The sequence below is a fragment of the Pipistrellus hanaki genome (genome assembly GCF_964339955.1).
Source record: "Pipistrellus hanaki genome assembly, chromosome: 8".
Taxonomy (NCBI): domain Eukaryota; kingdom Metazoa; phylum Chordata; class Mammalia; order Chiroptera; family Vespertilionidae; genus Pipistrellus; species Pipistrellus hanaki.
In genome coordinates this window covers 63,926,521-63,935,743 of record NC_140510.1, presented here as the reverse complement: position 1 = coordinate 63,935,743, position 9,223 = coordinate 63,926,521, and the positions used below count along the sequence as shown (strand labels likewise).

The following is a 9,223-nucleotide window of genomic DNA, read 5'->3' as shown; positions in this document are numbered from 1 at the left end:
CTGCTTTCAGATCTTTTGCTGGTATGTTAGCTATAACTCTCTGTATTATGTAATGGTTTCTTTAGGTTCCATAATATCCTCTTTAACTTATCCCAATTTACCTTCCCTCTACTTATATGTTAAACACCATGCCATTTTGCTAACACTTTTGCTTTAAATAAGAAATTGAAATTATAAAAGTCTTTTTTAGCTGAAACCAGTTTGGCTCAGCGGATGGAGCATCGACCTGTGGACTGAAGGGTCCCATCGATTCCGGTCATGGGCATGTACCTTGGTTGCGGGCACATTCCCCATGGGGGGTGTGCAGGAGGCAGCTGATGGATGTTTCTCTCTCATCAATGTTTCTGACTCTCTATCTCTCTCCCTTCCTCTCTTTAAAAATCAATAAAAAATATATATTTTTTTTTAAAAGTCTTTTTTACTCATAGTTTTCCTTTCCACTGCTGTTTGTTTCTTATGTAGAACTTTATGTCTTACACTTTACACAAAACTAAATTCAAAATGGATCATAGACCCAAATGCAAAACCTAACATTACAAATCTTCAAGAAACATAGGAGAAAATCTTTATGGCCTAGAGTTAGGCAAAGATTTATTAGATATGACCAAACTGAATTTAAAAAGAAAATAATAAAGTTTATCAAAATTACTACTGTTCTTTGAAAGACACTATTAATAAAATAAAAAAAGTCAAACACAGTCTGGGAGAAAATATTTCATACCATAATATATAATATATGATAAATGATATATGATATATAAATATATGTAATATAAACTATATATAAGATATATAAATGTATTACATCAAATTTGAATGTAGAGTATATAAAGACTAATAAACTCTCATAAGAAAATTAGCCCAATCAAACAAATGGACATAAGATTTGAATAGACACTTACTAAGGAAGACATATGTATGGCAAATGAGAACATTAAAAGATGTTTCACAGCACCAGTCATTAGGAATATGCAAATTAAAACCACATGAGATACTACTACATACAAATTAAAAATATTATTTCTTATAAAACAGACCGACCATAACAAATGTTGGCAAAAATGTGGAGGAACTGAACACTCATTTACTGGTGTGAATGTAAAATGGTTCAACCATGTTGTAAAATGCTTTGACAATTTCATAAAATTAAACATATACCTGCCATGTGATCCCACTAGCCCACCCCTAGGTATTTTTCAAAAAAAGAGCATATATCTATGCAGAAACTTTTACATGAATGTTCATAGCTTTGTTTGCAATGAGAAAACACTGGAAGCAATACAAGTACCCATCAACCAACAGACAGAGAAACAAATTGTGGTATATCCTTGCAAAAAAAATACTACCCACAAATTAAAAACAATAAATTGTTGATGCATGAAACAATTTGAATGAATCTTAAAATAACCGTGCTGAGTGAAAAGAAGACAGACAGGAAAGTTTATATACTAAGTGATTTATTTATATAAAATTCTAAGATATGCAAACATATATAATGACGGAAAGCAGATAAGTAATTGCATTTTATATAAATGGAATCATTTAGTGGTATGGGAAAAGGCAGGAAGGAGGAATTAGAAGAAAAAAAAACTTCATAGGTAACGGTATGTTTATTAACTTGATTGTAATGATGGTTTCCTATAACAAAACATGTCAAATTATACCTTTTACATTTATGCAGTTGATGGTATATCAATTACACCTCAATAAATTTGTTAAAATAAAATAGACAGCCCTAACAGGCTCAGTGAAAAGAGTGTCAGCCTGAGGACTTAAGGGTCCCAGGTTCGATTCCAGTCAAAGGCATGTACCTTGGTTGTGGGCACATCCCCAATAGGAGGTGTACAAAAGGCAGCTAATCGATATTTCTTTCTCATCGATGTTTCTAACTCTCTATCCCTCTCCTTTCCTCTCTGTAAAAAAAAAAAAAAAAATTGATTAAAATATATTTTAAAGATAAAATAAAATAGACAGCCCTCTGCTCTTTGGTAGCTTACATGAAAATGGGGAAAATAAAAGATAAGATCCTCTGATGCCTCTGTTTTTAAATGCTTTAACAGCATTATGGTTGAGTTTGTGTGAATCTGCTGGAGCTGTGTTTGGCAAACTGCGGCTCACAAGCCACATGCGGCTCTTTGGCCCCTTGAGTGGGGCTCTTCCACAAAATACCATGGCCTGGGCAAGTCTATGTTAAAGAAGTGCCATTAAAAGAAGTTTAAGTTCAAAAAATTTGGCTCTCAAAAGAAATTTCAATCGTTGTACTGTTGATATTTGGCTCTGTTGACTGAGTTTGCTGACCACTGTGCTAGAGCATGCACAAGGGTTGGAGCCTCCTCTCAGGCCTGTCCCACCACCCAGTCCTTCCTGGGGCCAGACGGTGTGTCCCTCTCCTTGCTGCCCTTGCTCCAAGGAGGCCAACGCACCTAACCAAAGGGTGGGGATTGGCATGCGCCCTGCTCCTGGGAGGTCCACCTGAGAGTATCCCTGCACGGAGAGACCGTAACATTAAATAACAAATAAAAAACACCATAATGGGTTGAGAGAGAACATAGAGAATGAAGCTGTGTTCCTGATTTTTGAACCAGGAGCCCCACATTTCGCTTTACACTGCGTCAGGGACATTGTGTCTCCAGCTCTGTCCATTTCGGCCAGGAGAGCATAGCTGAGTGAGTGGGGAAAGGAGCAGAGGAGGGAGGGTGTGAAGACCGATGGAGTCCAAGTCCATTGCGGAAATGGTTCACAGCTTGCCTATCTCAACCCTGGCTGTGCATTATTTAAACAACATATGAAAAAGCAATTACAATGTGCCATGTACTGGGCTGGGTACTGTAGCTGCTTTACATAGGATGATGAGAAAAAAAAGTCACATTTGGCCTGAACCCCAAGTGCCATCTGATCTGAAGCCAGCCGGGAAGATCTGGGGACCTGCGATCCAATCAGAAGGAACAAAACCTCCAGGCGAGTGAAAAAGGCTTAACCAATAGTGGTTTTTACTGTGATATATGAGCAAAAATAGTTTCACAAAATAATGACCATGACCCATAATATTTAACTGAAGAAATATTTCTTCTCTTTGACCTTAAAGTGGAAACTATTTAATCTACTAAATTACAGGCTTGACCAACCTCTAATGGGTATTATCATTTACTCTGTCCACTAGAGAGCATTGATAAGCTGTTGAACATTAGTTGTGACCTCTATTTACTACCACGAGTTGAGATTAAATGCCTCTTTGTTACTTCCAGCTTTCCCTGAAATATCATTTAGAGTAAATATATTCATTTGAAAAATCTTGCTTAAGCACATCTCATATTCAAAGTCTCTGTAGGAGAAACATTGAGGAATAAAACCTCCAGATTTTTTGGAAGCTAGCAGTGGGCAAAAGGCACTTAACCTTGAGAATTTAATGAATACTACAAGAGATACAAAATCAGTGCCTGCTGGGATGGAATCCAGGAGGAGCCTAGCTGGGGGGCAATCCTTATTATCTAAGGCAGGGGTCTTCAAACTACGGCCCGTGGGCCACATGCGGCCCGCAGAGGAGTCTGATCCGGCCCGCCAGGTTTTTTGGGCAGTGAGCGCAGCCGAGGTGTTACAGTAGGAATTAGTAGTTCATATAGTCCGGCCCTCCAGCTCTCTGAGGGACCGTGATCTGGCCCCCACTTTAAAAAGTTTGAGGACCCCTGATCTAAGGGTTAGTGTAGGGAGGTTCCGTGAGCTGAGCCAAGAAGCTGTGTATGTCAAAGAACCAGAAAAAATCAGTCTAAAAAATATTATGGATTCTAAAACCTTGGTATCTCGTGTATCATAAGTTTTCCAAATTCTTCCTTAGCACTCTTTAAAATTAGATTCCAAGTATGCTCATTTATCTTACCAAACTTCTGCATGAATCAATTTGCTTTATCAGGTAGTGTTCATTTCTTCTCCAACTACATTAAAGCAAAGCTCATACCAATTTTTTAAACAGTACAAAACCATTAACCTAGCCCAGTGGTCAGCAAACTCATTAATCAACAGAGCCAAATATCAACAGTACGACGATTGAAATTTCTTTTGAGAGTTAAATTTTTTTAAACTTACACTATATAGGTAGGTACATTGTTATTAACTTAATTAGGGCACTTCTAAGCTGCCTTTGCTAAAAACTCAAGGGGCCAAAGAGCCGCATGTGGATCACGAGCCGCAGTTTGCTGACCACTGACCTAGCCCATCTAGTAAGACAGTCCTTTAGAATCATGGTTTTAATAGAAATTTTCAACAAATTTGATGAATTGTCAAACTCAACTACAGTTCAATTTAATACTGACTTGGTAAGATAGTTTTCTTCCTTGGGGAAGGGGGGGGGGAGACACACTTATGCTAAGGCCAATTCTTAGAAATTCACATTTAATTGTCCTGATACTAATTAAAACACATATATTTTGTTATTAATCACCAAGAGGTACAAATAAATGAAAGCTATAGAAAAATACCTAAGTTATCATTTTACATATTGTTTTTAATTCATCTCATTTGTCTTCTCAGAAGTATGATATAAGTAAGTGTCCAGGCTCTGAGTTTATTCCCTGAAAATTACAAGCAGAAAGTTAAAAGAGCTGGAAATAAGAGCAAAAGAATGACTTATGGTTTTATAAATATTTAATTTTAATTAAGTAGGATATGTTCAGTTCTTTTATTTTACACATTAAAAAACAAACTGAAGCCCAGATAGTTTAATTGACTTGCAAAGACAACTGATGAAGCCAGAATTAGGACCTAGTTAATTAGGCCTTGGGTCTTATCCAACTTGACTTGACAATGATCTAGAGGTATAGCATATTGAATGCTGACTTACTTTGATTTGCAAGGAATTGGGTTACAGGAGTTTAGGCTTGAAATCATGGTGATAGCTTTGCAAATACCACATTAACATAATAAGCAGATTTTGATTTTGCAAGGGGATGAACTTGAATATCTCATCAAATACTAAAAATTGATTATTTAGATTAGTTTAAAGCTCACTTCCATAATTTCCAACAAGCAAGATTTAACAGCCAATGGATCCCTGCATTGCACTAAGAATCAAGGCAGACACATCATCAATCATTGATCACTGGACATTTCTAGGCAAAGCAGCTCATTTTAATGAATACTAGGATTCCTGTAAGAACATGACCTCGAGTGACTTGATTACTGAGAGCATTTGTAGGAAAACATTTAACTCCAATAATTAGCAAGATGGTTCATTGTGTATCTCTGGATATTGATGTCTGTTTTTACCTTCAATATAAACAGTGGGCAAATCTTCACTGATGCCTTTTATGGCTCCCAGCACCTTCCAAGGATCAATGGAATCATTAGGAAATGAAGTATTTTTCCCCATCACATTCAAGCCATGGTAGAACTCACTGGTGACCTAAACAGCCTGAGCCACTGATCTGCCACTGAACCAGAGCTAAAGAATCTGAACATTGCTCTCCAGTGACATCTTGGTGAGGCAGCAGCAAGTCCCTGCTCTCCTGAGTCCCAAGATGCTGCCCAAGGACAACAACAAGATGAAAGCTGCTGGAAAGTCCGCCAAGAAAGATAAAGACCCTGTGAACAAGTTGGGGGGGCAAGGCCAAGAAGAAGAAGTTGTCCAAAGGCAAAGTTCAGAACAAGCTCAATAACCTGGCCTGGTTTCACAAAGCCACATATGACAGGCTCTGAAAGGAAGTTCCCAAATACAAGCTTATAACCTAGTCGTAGTCTCCGAGAGGCTGAAGATTAATGGCTTTTTGGCCAGAGCAACCCTTCAGGAGCTCCTTGGTAAAGAATTTAATAAACTAGTCTTAAAGCAAGAGCTCAAGTGATTTACACCAGAAACACAAAAAGTGGGGATGCCCCAGCTGCTGGAGAAGATGCATGAATAACAGATCTCACCAGCTGTACATTTTGAAAAATAAACCTTTATTGGGAATGAAGAGGAGGAGGAGGAGGAGGAGGAGGAGGAGGAGGGGGAGGAGGAGGAGGGGAATCTGAAGAAGAAGGCAAAGAAGAAGAATCTGAACATTGCTGGAGAAAAAAAATGCAAAATAAAGTTTGGACATGATGAAGAGATTAAACTTTCGATCCTGTGGAGCAGATGAGAAGGTATAAAGAAAAAGATTATAGGGAATTGATTTTTTTTTTTTGCTTTGTTTACTCCTGAGAACTTTGATTCATTGAAGTGACTAAAAGAAACTCTATAATTAAGAAAGAAATTATTTAAAAAAGCCAATGATCTCAATATGGTTATTTCGCATGGAGAAATCTCTTCAATATGCTAAACTGTGAGTTCCTTATCAGGCACTTAAAAATAGTATGATACAATAAAATTGCTTTTCATTTGACTTGTGCATATATTTACACAAGTCTACACAAATAATATTTATTTTGACTCAGCCAACAGCATGCACTGAAACCCTGTTCCCTAGAATCTCAACTTCTATGTGCATATGAGATGTTGGATTTAGACTAAGCAGAGAAAATTAAACATTTCCTAGTTAAAGAACTCATAGTCAAGCCTAGAAAAATTCCTAAAAGTGAGCGGGTTAGCATTTGAGAAATGCAGTACTTTCTAAGTTAACTTTGTAGGAGTGACCCTATAGGATAATGTCCAGACTCCTCAGCAAGGTCTGAGACCTTTTGTGATCCAGTCCTACCCACTGGTCTAACCTTACTATCTGGCCCCACACCCTGGTCCAACCTCATCTCCAGCCACTGTGACACCATCCCACATACACTCACCCTCAAGCTATACTTCTGTAGTACATAGCAAAGGGTTGTTTCCATAGCTCTAAGTCTTTTCCACTTCTATTCTTATCTAAAAAGAATAATACTCTTCTCCTTTGATTTGCAGATTTCTTATATTTCTACTTGAATCAAAAATTGCTTCTGAATTTTTCCCTGATCCTCCCCTATTGTCTTACTAATTCATTTTCAGAGCTTCCCCTATATCCCTGCAGGTGTTTCTATTAAAGCATTCATCCCTAGCCTCTATCCCAGTGCCTGGCTCAAAACAAAACCAAAGAATCAAACTGTGTATAACAGTTTAGACATGTGATTCCTCTAAAATCTAGCAGCTATATCAAGAATCTATGCATCATCTATGAGAGTTTATAACTTTCAGAAATTAGGGAAAGATGCCATTAAAGCGACCCAGGATGCCAAGAATGGGCTTGAGGAATGATTACGATTGTAGATAAGAAGGAGGAAGTGGGCATCATTGAGAAGGTGGGTAAGGCATATTTTAAAAAGCTGAGGAAGAGCATATCCTAGTGTTACGCCCAGACTTCATGATCCCCAAGGACCACCAGGGAGCCGAGTCCGATGCAATAAACAAAAGAGCCTTTTCCATGCTAGCATGGGCTCTGTCCCACTCACGCTGGCAGCATGGCAGAAGAGAGAGCGAATTTCGCCCAGTCCAGGGGTTTTACTCCGGTCGGTGGTGATGTCACTGCCTCGGCTAACCCTGATTGGTTGGGTGAGGGCTAGGGTTCAATTACAGAATGGAGGATAACTCCGCCCTGCCCCACAGTGGAGTCAGGAGCCCATCCTCACCCTGCCCTGCCCTCTCACTAGTACCTCGCAGAGTAACTGTGCCTGCTCCAGAGTGAGCAGGGTGAAGGCAGCACTGGGAGCCACTGTAAGGACAATGGCTGTTCCCCAAAGGAAAATGGCTACCTTTGCACAATTTTGAGCAGAGAAATGTGAGATCAGGTTTGTTCCTTAGGGATCACTAGCGCTGGGTTAGAATAAATGCAGGGGCCAGTATAGAAGCTGGAAGCAGGGTAGAAGGTTGTGCTAACAACTCAACTGAGAGCAGGTGACAGCCTTGCAGGCAGAGAAGAGAAAGGGTTGGAGTCTGGGAAACTGTGGCTCCAAAAAATTAAAAACAATCTTAAACATAGATTTTTATTTTCCAATTAATTTTGGGATATGGTCTCAAGGAATTTTCTAGTTCTCACCTAGACAAGCAATTTGGAAACTTGGCTGTGAGGCAAGTATATTAGTAACACTAAATGTGTCCTCCTTCTCCACAATTATCTTTGTATATTTGCAGTTGTACATTTGACAGGGATGTGCAGGTTAAAAAAGGAAAGGCTATTCCCATCTCACAGGCACCCAGGGTATGGTATACGCTCACATCTTTCAACCCCACAGGTAAATACCAAATGTCATCAGGTAATACTTGACCCCCTCCTACACCTCAGCTTTCCGAAGAAGAATCAGCCAGTCCCTCCACCTATTGTTTGTCACTTAGATCCGGGCACGGAAGGCCATTCTTCTCAAACACTAGACACACAGTTGCTGCATATGTATCATGGAGGTGAACCAAGGGAGGCATTGGTCATAGTTGCACATGGGTCAATAGTGACCTGAGATCCCTATACTGTCTGTAAATACAGGATTTCATTAGTCCATAACATACAAGCTCAGCAACAAGCCACTCATCCAGGTAAGAACATAGGACAAGTTCGCCAGGACTTGGAGGTCAAGGAAGTTCAAATGCTGACTTGCCCCATTGTTCATGTGACTGTGCTCAAGCCACTAAAACTCCTTGGTGTCTCTCATCTGTATAGCAGGACTAATGTGGAGCTGTGAGGATTATAGAAGAGGACAAACAGAGAAGACTTACTATAGGGCTAAGGCCAGCTAAGCCCTTGGTTTATGGAGGAGGTGTTCATTAACTATATGGAACTATTCAGGGAGCTTAAATGTTCATTTCTGGGCAAATGTGCTTTTTTAAGAAGCCCATTAAATTGGCAAAAGATCAAAGTGTGTGTGCTCTTTGGCCTTCTGGAAGAACAATTCTATTAGCACTGGAAAGTAACCTCTGAATTCTAGCCAACATTTTAAATTTTCATACAGATCACTGGAGGCCAGCAATAAGTCCTGAACCGATAGTTATCTTTGCAGACAATTCCAGCCAGCTGAATGGGAGAGAATGTCCCTAGGATAAAGTTAATGTCCCCCTTCCTTTGCATTAGAAGGAAAGATTGATGGGAATAAAATTAGTGACACTTTGATAAAAAGCAGCTCAGAACCCTTCCCTGTATCATGACAGGGAGAGGATGGCAAATATGGGTCTTCCATCTCCACAAAGACATCAAGATGCATTTTAGTTAGTGATTGAGAAACTCAGGCCAAGCATGCAAACTAAGTGAAGAAAATTAATTATATGGCATTTGACAAATCTGTCCTTAATGATTCTGGGGGAAGC

The 9,223-nt window shown here is 39.2% G+C and overlaps 1 pseudogene across 1 annotated transcript; it reads left to right on the top strand.

Annotated features, from left to right (window-relative positions):
* Positions 1-5,510: 5,510 nt before the first annotated feature.
* On the top strand, positions 5,511-5,887 carry LOC311626965 (small ribosomal subunit protein eS25-like; annotated as a pseudogene). The gene has a single exon. The product of its transcript is annotated as a small ribosomal subunit protein eS25-like (transcript).
* The last annotated feature ends 3,336 nt before the right edge of the window (positions 5,888-9,223 follow it).